Genomic DNA, 12,389 nt, shown 5'->3' with positions numbered 1-12,389 from the left:
GTGCAGAGGAATGCTGCAGGAGGTCTCAGTGTGTGTGGATGCTAACATTTATGTGTGCACTTCTTTCGCCTACGCACACACACACACACACACACACACACACACACACACACACACAAACAAACACACTGAGACGTAGGAGTCTTGCATCTAACGACACACACCATCAGTCTGTCTAGCACCTCCCACTTGCTTTGATTACACTCACAGTGCTATTACTTGAGCACACCAACATCAGCATATTGATTTATTTTCTTCGCTACCTGCTTTCAGTTAACACTCTTACACACATGCATGAACATGCTCGTCATGCCAGCACATATTGTGATTGCACATAAGAACACACACACAGGTAAATGCATGCATGATGGCACACATACATCTACATACTCTGACATCACAGCCATGCACATTAACACATCATCGCAGGAGACTACCCACCCCAACAAACCAAAACGCAAGCTGTTAGCTTTTCTCCTCACCACTTACCTCCCCCTCCCTCCCCTCCCATTGTCACATCAGGGATTTCCAGTGTCCCCAACACGTTGCAGGCGTCACGGCCCTGCAGATGTCACTTAGCCGCAGACCCACCTCTTCATTTCTGCATCCATCCATCCCTCCGCCTCTCGTGGGACACGGAGGAGGGACAGAACAGGGAGCAGTGAGTGCAAGTGTGTGTATGTGTGTGTGTGTGTGTTTGTGTGTGTGGCTACTGAGGGGGAAGGGAGCCGGGCAGGTTAATGAATTAGTAATTAGGATTGACGTTGCGTCTGCAGTGGGTTTCCCCCAAAACTGTTTTCACTGCTTTCTCTCTCCGGTCATCCGTGCATCCTCTGAACTCTCTTTGTCATCTTCAAACATCTGCTCCCCCGCTCCCCTCCTTTCTCCTTGCATAACCCCCCTCTACCTGTCTCACTTTGGGCCTCGCCTCTCTAACCTTCTCCTCCCCTTGTCTTCAAACGCACACCAGGCTCTTTTGTTCTGTCCACATCCTCACCCTTGCTTCCTGCATCTCTCTCTCCTTCTTCTTAAATCCTCTTTTCTCTCCTCCTCCTCTCTCCTTATCAGCCACTCCCTTCTTCTTCTGCCTCCTTCTAAAGTGCTATTGATCACTGACGATCACTGAATTGGAGGCTGAAGTTCTAAATCCATGCAGACGTTACATTAAAGCTTGGCACTGCTTTGCATTAAGGTTTGTATTCCTGAATATCCCTGAAGAAAAACACTGTTCAGTTTTGGCAGCAAACAATGCAGAGCCATATGTGTTATTGTATACTGCTGCTGTGCTTTTGTTTATGACCTTGAGGTACACCAGTAAGAGGGTACTCTCACAGCGCTGTATGTTTGAAAGACAATACAAATGGTTTCTCACTGGCTCTTGGCTTGATTTAACTCTACTGGTTTTACACGTGGGAGATGAGTGAAAGAGCAGGTTGAAAGGGAGTGAAAACTGGGTGGTGGTGCGCGCATGCTGGTACAGTGGAAGAAATGTCCTTTAGGTTTTGTCAAGGGCAGAGTGAAAACAGAGGCTAATTTATAGTATATGTTGGCAGATGATATGAACTGCTTGTCTGTCAAAGAATTTCAGCATTTTGTGTTAGATCGTCTGCCATCCATCAGAACGAACACGGCAGCATCACCACAGGCTCAGAGCATCATTTTCTGTTTGACAGCACAATCGCAGATATTTCAAACCATGTTTATCACTGTCGCTCTGTCTGTCTAATAAAAAAAAATCAGACCCCCAATTCATTCTCCAGATTGACAAAGTATGTATATAAATATAGACACACAAAAGCATGTACACTCTATTAATAGCAAATCAAAGTTTTTCAGAAAATGTCAGCTAACACTCAAAGCTATTCATCTTTGTTCTCCAGCAGCCTACATAACTGATTGTCTTCTTTACAGCAGTTTAATTAGTGGTATTTCTCTTTTAGATGGGCCGTAATTATAGTCCCGCCACAAAGGAAGGAATATTGACGGTTTCTTCCAGAATGACTGGCACCTTTAGAAAAGAGGAACTAGTGAAGATCAGCAGAAAATACTGTTAATACCACAAGTAATGAGGTGCTTTATGTGGTCACACTAACTCTGATGGCATTCTCAATTGCTTACAAAAATTTGACCAAGAGAAATTTTAATAGAGAATATTTTCTGTGAAAAATGTGATAAACAGGATGTACCCGACTTATCGCTCAGTATGTGTTGGAATAGGCTCTGCTCAGTTACTGAATGGATAGATGGAAAACTTTATTTTCTAAAAAAAAAGTGACATTCTTGAAATATTGTTAATGCTATCCTTGCTCTCATTGATCAGGGGTGGAGACAGACATTGTAAACATTTGGGGCCATGCTTTCCTGGAGAGATTTTTTTTTACCCTATTTCCAGAAGCTATATGAACAATTATTTGAACCATATGAGATAATAGAATGCCTAAAAATCTGTATATCATTTAGGAAAAACATGATAGCTGACAAGGAAAACAAATCATCCTGCAGAGCCTCGTTCTCCAACTTTCTTTGTTCTGCGACCAACACAGCAAATGATGAGGATGACTTATGTCACTCCTGCCACCTAAAAAGAGGCAAAAGCCTTTCCTTATACAGAGATTACGCTAGAGCCGCTATGAAGTCACTTCTTTTCATTTTTACACAGAACCAAATAGCAGCAGCATCATGCCACTCCAGTGTGGGATTTTAGACAGCATGCCAGCACCACAGAAGCAAAAGAGGTGTGGTGGAGTTGACACTTAACACAACATCAGCCTCCAGTGTGACAACACAGATGCGCTGACAGTGCTTTCTAACAAATGCCAAATGGCATTACAAGGCAGCTAATAGTCCCATCCTGCTGCCTGTCCCCTTGCTTTTATTCCCTCCTGTGCCAGCTTAAAGGCAAGACAATTCACCCCGTTCCATAATCGTGCCTTTTATACAGAACATTTACGATCATAACGACGCAATTTTCCCGCCTTGAACAGGCAGTGTAAAAAGGGCTGTAAATGGTCTGATGTTACTGTTAAATTGTTAAATTACATATAGGTAGTGTAGGAATTAGGCGTCAACGGTATTACTAATCTAGAAATCTATTTTTTGTTATACCTGTTAAAACCTGCTGCATTTTAAGCCAAGACATAATAATTTGGGCTGCTCTAATTACAAATCAGTGACCTCCAACGATGTCAAGTATATGTGCAATACTCTGAATTTAATATTAGGGCAACAGAAAATCATTAACTCAATTAATTAAATTTCTTTCTGGAATAGTATAGATTCAAGGCTTTTGAGAATACATTTGGGGCTGTAGCCCCAGGAGCCCCCACTTGCTCTGCCCCTGACAGTAATTACAGTAAATAAATAGTGACTCTCTAGTAGACCAACATCACAGGCTAACAGTAACCATCAGGTCAAAGATCAGGGAAATGTTGTTGTTAAATGAAATAACAACATGCCAGAACTGAACACAAATATCTGAGACTGATTTAAAGGGCACAGTATCATGCCAAGTAAATCTAAATTCTCTATCATTAGTGTGGGACGTTACTTACACAACATAATTTAAGCCCATATTTTAGCTGTAAATCTCTGTTGCATTGTCTTTTGAATTTACGTCACTTGTTTTGGCATAATTATATTTTAATTTGTTTTATTTACAAGAATATCTTACAATCTATTTTAAAAAAAGGCTATTGAGTGTTTCATGGGTCATGTTTTTCCTTGCAGACAACAGATTCCTATCTAAACCAAACTCCAGCATGACCAATGCTACATCCTGGATATGACAGCTGCAGGACTTTGGACCTTGGACAGGACTATTTGACTTGTCTGTAAATAATCAACATGCTCTGTTTTTCTGGTCAATTCCCAGACGTTCTTCCAAAAAAACATGTGTTCCCAATACTTGAGTTTGGTGAAATCGGCGAAATATTTGCCAAGTCGAATAACTCATTCTTCTGAGAACATCCTGTAACCCTCCCAAGGTCCTTTGGGTGTCCATGGACCTCAGTCTGGGAACTACTTGACGCCCTCACTCTGCATCCAGCTCCTGTGATAAAGTTCAAGCCTACCCTATATTAATTAAATTCATTCTAGGTCTGAGCAGTTATATACTTGGCCAGAGAGGAGAATGACTTGTGTCAACACAACTGTCAGTGCTAATCTTCACTGCAGGCTACAGTGTCTGATATCAACAGGCCCTCGAGACACGTCCCGTTCACAGCGCGCGGTAACCACGGGAGAGTGATGGTGCTCCCGTGCAGTCCTCAGAGCGGAATTACAATTTCTCAGCTGCCAGTCAAACACACACAGGCTCCGCGGAGAGGAGGAGACGGAGAGGACGCCTCCGTTCATCCATCCATTCATCAAGCCGCTCAGTAATCGCTCTGGACCTCCCGCGAGCCCCTACCAGCCTGAGCGGAGGCGCGAGACGACACCACGAGCTTCAACGGCGGCCGTGAACAACGGTCGCACGCGCATACCGGTGAGAGGGGGGCAGCTGGGAAGGACGTGGAGAGAAAAAAGAGCCCGTCTGTCAGTGTTATTCCCCGGTGTGGATGTGGAGAGACCGCAAAACTCTGCTTTCCAGCCCCTGACTGAGCGCATTTTACCGGTGAGTGGAGAAACGTTATACCGGACACGTTCAAAGTGTTATTATTTTTAAGCTAGTAGCGCTGCGTTAGCGCAAAAAAAAAAAATCAATTTGACCGGCATTTAACGTTGCTTAGATATCATGGAGCGTATTTTAGTTCATGAGTAAGACGGGCATTTCTCATGGAGGCTGTGTTGAGGTTTCCTGTTTTTCTTGCTAATCTGTGACCAAAAAGGCACACACAGCCTGCAGCCTGCTCGCACCGGCAGGCTTTAGGACAGCCGTGTTTGTGGAGCTAATATAGGCTGAAAGATATGCACCGTGCGGGCCGTGGGATTTTTATGGAGGTGTGTTTTTCTTTTCTCTCTCTCTTCCCCTCCGAGAAGAGAAAGAGAAAAGCGTTTCCTTTCCGCTTTTAGGAGGACAAGTCGATCTTGAAACGCGACCAAGGTCTATTTTGGAGGAAAAGAAAGACACCGGCCTCATTTGAGCTTGAACCGTGTCTCCCAGCCATCCTGTTGTCATGGTTACTGGGCTCGAGGAGGCTGGGAGAACATGGCTGTCTCGCGCTGGGCTCTCTCACTCTCTCCCTCTCTCTTTCACACGCGCACACACACATACACACAGGAGAGAGAGAGAGAGAGAGAGAGACAGGAGAGAGAGACAATAAGCCCTGTCTTATCTGGTGTTTGTTTATGTCTTTTTAAGAGTATTGGAAGACACTTTGGAAAAAGGACCAGGCACACAGTAATCTCATTACACATTTTAAAGTATATCCTGTTATCCTATTCACATGTTAAAGCCCGGATAGTAGCTATATACTGACAACAGATGACTTATAGAGAACTATAAAATAGGAATACACAATATTGGATTTTTTTTTATATCCAACATGCCGATATAACAACTCATTTGGCCAGGAACCGATACTGATATCCATACATGCACTTCTTTTGCTACCTAATTTTAGCGATCATCAAGTCTCTTCTGTAGTGGAATTAACATAATATTGTGCATACTCTTATCATGATGGCCCACCAGCAGATGGAGATGTTAAATACAGTGCTTTTAAGTGTATGTAATATTCATTTATTGCGCAAAATAAGGATAATACCTCCACTCAGGGTTAACCCTTTTGTAACTTAACAGTTATTGAAACCTTTAAACCCTGAGCAAATTGGTTTGATTTCTTTCAAATGTAAAAAGATTGAGATCCGCACACCAGGAAGCTCCCATTAAAGGATTTTTGTTCTGCAAAAACATGTGACGTTTCGAGCCAGTATGCCTCAGTCTGAGGAAGAGCAACCTGGCTCAAAACGTTGCCTGTTTCATCTTGTTTATCTTGGATCTAGCACCCACTACGGGATGTGTGTGACTTATCTTGAAGTTCTCTTGATTTCTTTAGTAACTTGGCAAGAAATCTCCTGCAAGTATTTATTAGATTAAGAATATTTTTTTATATAACTGATTGTGTATTTTATATATACAATTATCATAATTATATACCTGAAATTAGTTTTAATTTATTATAATTTTCAAGTAGTTTTTACTTTTCTGATTAAATTTGTTTTTGTTTTGTGGTTTTCTAAATTTCAAGTAATTTTCTTGTACTTTTTGCTAATTTCTTGCTAATTTCCTCTGCAATTGGTCATCGCCTTAACATGCTTTTGAAAGAAATCAAGCCAGTTTGCCCAGGTTTCAAAAGGATAATGTTCTTTACACATTCACTTTTTCAATAACAAAACATTGGTTGGTAATATTGTCAGAAATCAGTATGTTGACTGATTCCAATCTTTCGTTTTAAAACCAACATCTGCTGATACTGATTACATGCCGATATTATCATTGATCCCTAATATAACACCATAAGCCCAACCGCATATACAGGAATCTTATAAAAATATAGTTATTTTATGGCAGTTTAAGCTTCTGGTCTTATCTTTTTTCTTACAGGACGTGGGTGGCTTCTTTTAAACAGGTGTTTGATAGCAGGTTATTTTTTATCCCCGAAAGCACAGTCACTATTATCTTAATTATAGACATTTACATGTCTAGTCTAGATCCATTGTAATTCATTCCCCCCAATACAAATGTAGGTTCTACCAGACCAAAGTGCAGCTCCCTCCAATGTAATAGTCTTGAACTCAAGGTGTCAGACATCCCGACACCAGCAGCAGCACCAGACCGAACTGTTTACATCTTCATTTTCTCCTGATTCTCTTTCTTATTGTCCTTCTATTTGTTTTTATCCTTCTAATTATCCCTCTAATGGCTCAAATGACACAATGGTTTATCAGAAACAACAGTATCAAAACCTTTTAGTATGCAACCTTAAAGAAATCTTTTAAACCATGTTTAGACAAAATATTATTTGGTTTGCAAATATGTGAAACACATGAATATTTAATGTATATTAACACTGAAATTCCAACATGAGACCATGCAGTTTTGCAAATCACTCAGATGCCAGAAAGGGCATCTTGTGTGTATGTGTGTGTGTGTGTGTGTATGTATGTATGATAGAGTGAATTTGCATGATAAAACGGAAATGCCCGGGGAAAGACGAGATAAATCACCACATTACTGTGAGCATGTATTTAGATGTAAGCGTTTGTAGAGTGACAAAGCTTGAGTGGACAGTTGACCTTGACAGCACAGAAGTGACATATTGGGGTGATTTGAGAGCTGGCTGACTCTTACGCTCCAGTAGGCTGGTGTGGCTTGTTGGAGGCTCTGTGGTCATAATGGTGTGACTGGTAGCCAGGCTTGGAGAACACCCTGGACGACTTCCAACTCCGTATTTTCCTGTTTTCCTTTCCCGGGCTTAAGACCAGGAAATGATTTTTCTTCCTCTGTCTGCATCTGTGCTTGTAGCACAACAGCATTTTTGAAAGGTGACTCCATCTCTGCATTGAGTGTGTGTGTGTGTGTGTGTGTGTGTGTGTGTGTGTGTGTGTGTGTGTAGGTGTGTGTGTGTGTGTGTATGTATGTATGTATGTATGTGTTGGCTGCATTGCCAGTGCTGCACTCAGCCTGCATATTATGAACAGGGTCAGTAGGTCATTAATAGTATAAGACTGCAGTGTTTTTCTTCATGTGTCTGATAAAGAAATGAGAACAGGAGCAGGGAAGTCTTAGCATTCAGATCTGGTCAGCATCCATCAGTTTTGAGCTGATAGCTTCATAAATTAATTTTGGTTACTAATTAGCTTTTTTTATTAGAAGTATTTAGAGGGTTGTCCTTGTGGGCTTGATGGGGCAGCCCTTTGAAACCTGGATCCGCATCAGTTTTCTTGTGCTGTATTCAGACAGCGTTCACAAGCATTTGAATCTTTTAAACCTGAGCAAATTTGTTTGATTACTTTTGCAAACATAGGAAAAAAAAGGCAATGAGCAACCTGGCAAAAAAAGTCCTGCACGCTGCAAGAGATTAACAAACGGTGACAAGAAAATGACTTGATGACCTGAAAATTTCCTAAAAGAAAAAAAACCCAACAAAATTCAAGATGATGTTATTGTGTTTATGTCTACTTTCAGTTGATTTTCTGGTAAAGTTTTTCTTGCTATTTTTTGGGTCATTTTATGTAAAGTTGCTCATTGCCGTCTTGTCTTTCTCTGTCGTTTACCAAAATAGTATAGAAAATATACGGTATATAAAATATGTGACACTGATGTGGTTTTGTATCTCTGTGTGGGCAACTCATTCAATTTGTGACTCAGTTAACATTTCAGAAGAACAGATAATCTACTCGATGACGGTGACTGCAGTGAAGCACCAACAGTGTGTCCCTCACACCACTTGTGAATACTGTGGTGGTGCTTTTCAGTTAGAAACCCCTCATGGTGGCATACAGCACAAACAAAAGACCTGCACAAATGTTTTTCTTTTTTTTTTCTTTTAAATGAATGCGGGCAGCACTACAAATGTAATGAGGTCAGACAAGTTAAAAGTGGTCAATTGACTGACTGTTCCACCACTTAAACTCAGATAAAGGTGGTGCAGTGATGCCCAACACAAGTGTCTGCAGACAGAATAGTGCTTTCAGAATGATTTACCAACAGATAAAAACCATCGATAGATAGATAGATAGACAGATAGATAGACAGATAGATAGATAGATAGATAGATAGATAGATAGATAGATAGATAGAGATTAAGGATTAAGGAGATTTAAGGTTTTTATGCAGCGCACGAGTCTTTATAATATAATGTTAAGGCTCCAGTTTAATCACTTCATATTGCAATATTGCAAGTCATATGGTATTGTGTCAGAAAAGCTGCAAAATGATTTTATTCTCTATTGTGCAGGCCTGTCATTTGTCAAACTCTCAGGGAATCCTGGGTAATCCACTCCACTGCGCCATGTTACATTCAGTCACTGCCAATAACATCTGGTCATGGTGCAGCTCCACTTGAGGAGGAGAGGCGTTAAATGCCCTGCTTCAGGACAAAAAAGTATCCAGTTATCAGCGGGGTTTGGTGATTAATAAGGGTGCTTTGACTGGTCGGGCAGCAATCATTATTAGGAGATATTTGTTTGAAATGGTTTGATTGGTGGTCTCTATGGTCCTGCTAAAATGGCTTTTCCAGTCTAGCATTTCAGGCTGCTACAAGGTTACATGGACACTAATGCATTTTTGTTTTAAAATGCGTTATTATTACTATGTTTTTGCTAAGTTTGAAAACTCCAGGAATAAGTTTTAGTTTGGACGCACAGAAACAGAGACTATTTTAAATGATGTGGATGCTGCCATCCACATTCACCTCCAGAATTTCTTTAGTCTTACCATATTTGCTTTGCAACGACTCCCAGTCTTACGTTTTCTTCCACTTTGACTGCCTTCCACTCATACGTTACCTTTGGTAACAGTTTTACCCTGTCATCAGCCCAAACAAAGAAATCTCTGGTTTTATTTTCGCCATTGCTGTTCTTCCTTGTAGTATTTTCTGAGTGACCAAACGCAGATTAGATGCTTTGCTTACTGTTTACGCCGACACATGCATTCCCTCTGTATCTGAATGGTCATATCATGTGTGTTTACAGATGTGTTAGTACGGACGGAGAAAATATCTGAACTGGTGCTCAAACGATCGCACGTATGGAGAAACCTTTTCTATTTTAAAACACTGTTTTAAAATGACAGTGTGTTATTGTCTCTCTGAATAATTATTTCAATATACTTTCTCATCTCTTAATTTTTATATTTAACATACAATGCTATTAAAGACAGTTAAATCTGTAAATCAGTAATGTATGATAAGGAGAAGGCTTCAAATCGTCAGTGTGATTGGTGATAAGTCTTGGTCGATACTGTCTCCAGTAATCGGTGATTGGCACTAAACATTCTGAGTAATTACAGATTTTCAACGGAAAGCCTTTGTTTATAACTGTTGGCATAGAGTATGAAAGGTAAAGGGGCATTAACCATGCATGCTGCTCACAGTGTTGACAGAAAGAGAAGAACAGGAATGGAAGTATTCAAACATTATTCCAAAACGGTTCGTCTGACTGTTAGCGTTGTAGTCATACTATCTAAGTAGTGTGAGTTACAGTTGCTACTTCTGATGTGGGACATATTTGGAGCAGTAGTCTAAATTTCAAAGTGTCCCTGGGTGCAGTACTGAACCCTGCATTTCTCCTGATGGCTGTGCCATCATTATGTTACATTAATTTTTATCTGATAGGCAGGCGGCATCTTGTATGGTAGCCTCGGCCACCAGTTTGCGAATGTATGTGTGTTTAGAACTTTAAGATAAATACACACACACATATATATATATATATATATATATATGTGTGTGTGTGTGTGTAGTAGAAAGCATTTTTCAAGCTTTTTTGAAGTGTGTGTGTGTGTCATAAAGTGTGTGTTGTGAAAAAGAACAAAAAAAACTGTGAGGAAATGAACTGGAAAAGCAAAATTTTTCAAGCTTTTTATATAAGATATCTTATATATAGCAAGCATATTTTCTATTTATTATATATATATCCATTCTATTATTAATCCTTGCAATTTGGGAACATTTCTTATCAAGTTTCTTATTGCCTTTTTTTGATTAAATCACACGTATTTGCTCAGACTTTAACATTGTGAAAGGCATCTGAAAGTAGAACAAGAAAAGTCATGTCGCTCCAGGTTTTAAAGGGTTGATCAGTCAAGCTGAGGGCTTGGGTATATGGAGACTCTCAAATATCACATTGTTTTTGGCCATAAAGCTCAAAGTTGATATTGTAATGATATTGTAGGGTTGACTATTGGTGCTTTCTTTACACAGATTTTTGACAAATTATCATCAGTAATGTGAGTAGAATGAGATGGTTATTAAAGGCAAATAAAAGTTAGCTGCCACAACAGTCTGATAAGTTCAGGAAATTACTTTACTGTAATGCAGCCTTTAAAACTAGGAAAAAACAACACTTACTATATTACGATAGCCAAAATTGAATACAGTATCTTGACTCATATCATGATATTGATATAATATCGCTATATTCCCCAGCCCTAGTCAAACCACAATATTGAACTTTAGGACACAGTGCAGGAGCTGGATCGGCTTGTTATTCCAGTATAGACCTGCTCTCTCTGGAGAAGTGTTTTCCTTATTTCTTTAGCCTCCAGTCTTATTACCTCAAAAGTGTTTCTTTGGCATCTTTCTGCCTATACAGACCAGTCATGCTTATCGCTGGAAAGTCCCAGCGGACTGCGGCTCTGTGTCTCTGGGATCAATAAATTACGCCATGGTGCGTGTCTGTGCGTGCGTTGTGGTGTGCGTTTGTGTGTGCATCAGAGAGTGTGTGCGTATGTCTGAGTGAGGCAGAAAGACAGGCAGAGAGATTGAGAGAGATATAAAAGGCACAAGAGACAGAGAAGAGCTATTTAATGGCGACTTGGCCTTTTATCCAGCGTCATCCTCACTGGATTGGTTAGTTTATATGTCTGGATGGGCATGTTGTCAGATGTGTGATTGTGTGTCGTTCACATGATTGACAGATGGTCCGATCGCAATTAAAGGAAATTGATAAGGCTTAAGGGCCCCAGTGTTCTGCTGACAAAAGTGGAATGCAATAAGTCTTTCCTGATAGCCATTGTATACACAGAGACACAAAGAGACAGACACACACACACGCACACACACACACACACACACACACACACACACACACACACACACACACACTTTCTCTATCATTGACTGTGTTTTTCTCGATCCATCTATGTTGAGTGTGTGAGCACATCTTCCCTTCCTCCTCATAGTGCTGTTCACTTCCACAGTCTCTCGTTTTCTGCTTGCTAAGACCCATTTACCTCAATCACAGAGAAATGAGAGGCTGAAACAGAGAAAAGAGAGCTGAGTTAGACTGTGAGATAGCAGAAAACATAATGTAGAACAGATGAAGAAGAGAGAGTGGGAGAAAAACAGGACACTGGAGACACAAAGAGAGGGAGAGAGACAGAGAGAGAGAGAGAGAATTCCCACTTTGCGTGTCTAGTTTCATAACTGTTCACTGTTTCCATTTATGGGGATGTGTCACTGTTTTGTTTATGTGTGTGTGTGTGAATTGACTGTGTGTTAATACGCTCAAATGCATTTTGTGTAATTGCATAAACGGATGCAAACTGTTTGTTTGCATATGCTTAGTACATGCATGTTAATGTGAGCTCCAGTAGATGGAAATTTGTTTCAGATATTCAATACCTGAATTAAGGATTATTTGAGTTCATATGTACAGGGTTTCCATGATCATGGAATCAAATGACATGAATGTAACATAACAGTGAATTTGTTTAATGTAGCTGA

At 40.3% G+C, this 12,389-nt stretch overlaps 1 protein-coding gene across 1 annotated transcript in view; it reads left to right on the top strand.

The window, feature by feature from the left end:
* Positions 1 to 4,021: 4,021 nt before the first annotated feature.
* Positions 4,022 to 12,389, top strand: part of psd2 (pleckstrin and Sec7 domain containing 2) — a 48,264-nt gene continuing 39,896 nt past the window's right edge. Inside the window, exon 1 of the mRNA XM_042493013.1 lies at positions 4,022 to 4,612. The gene's annotated coding sequence lies outside the window, so the exon portion shown is untranslated. The remainder of the gene's footprint in view (positions 4,613 to 12,389) is intronic.

The sequence above is a fragment of the Plectropomus leopardus genome, chromosome 9, assembly GCF_008729295.1.
Source record: "Plectropomus leopardus isolate mb chromosome 9, YSFRI_Pleo_2.0, whole genome shotgun sequence".
Classification (NCBI taxonomy): Eukaryota; Metazoa; Chordata; class Actinopteri; order Perciformes; family Serranidae; genus Plectropomus; species Plectropomus leopardus.
This window is presented reverse-complemented; position numbering and strand designations above follow the sequence as displayed.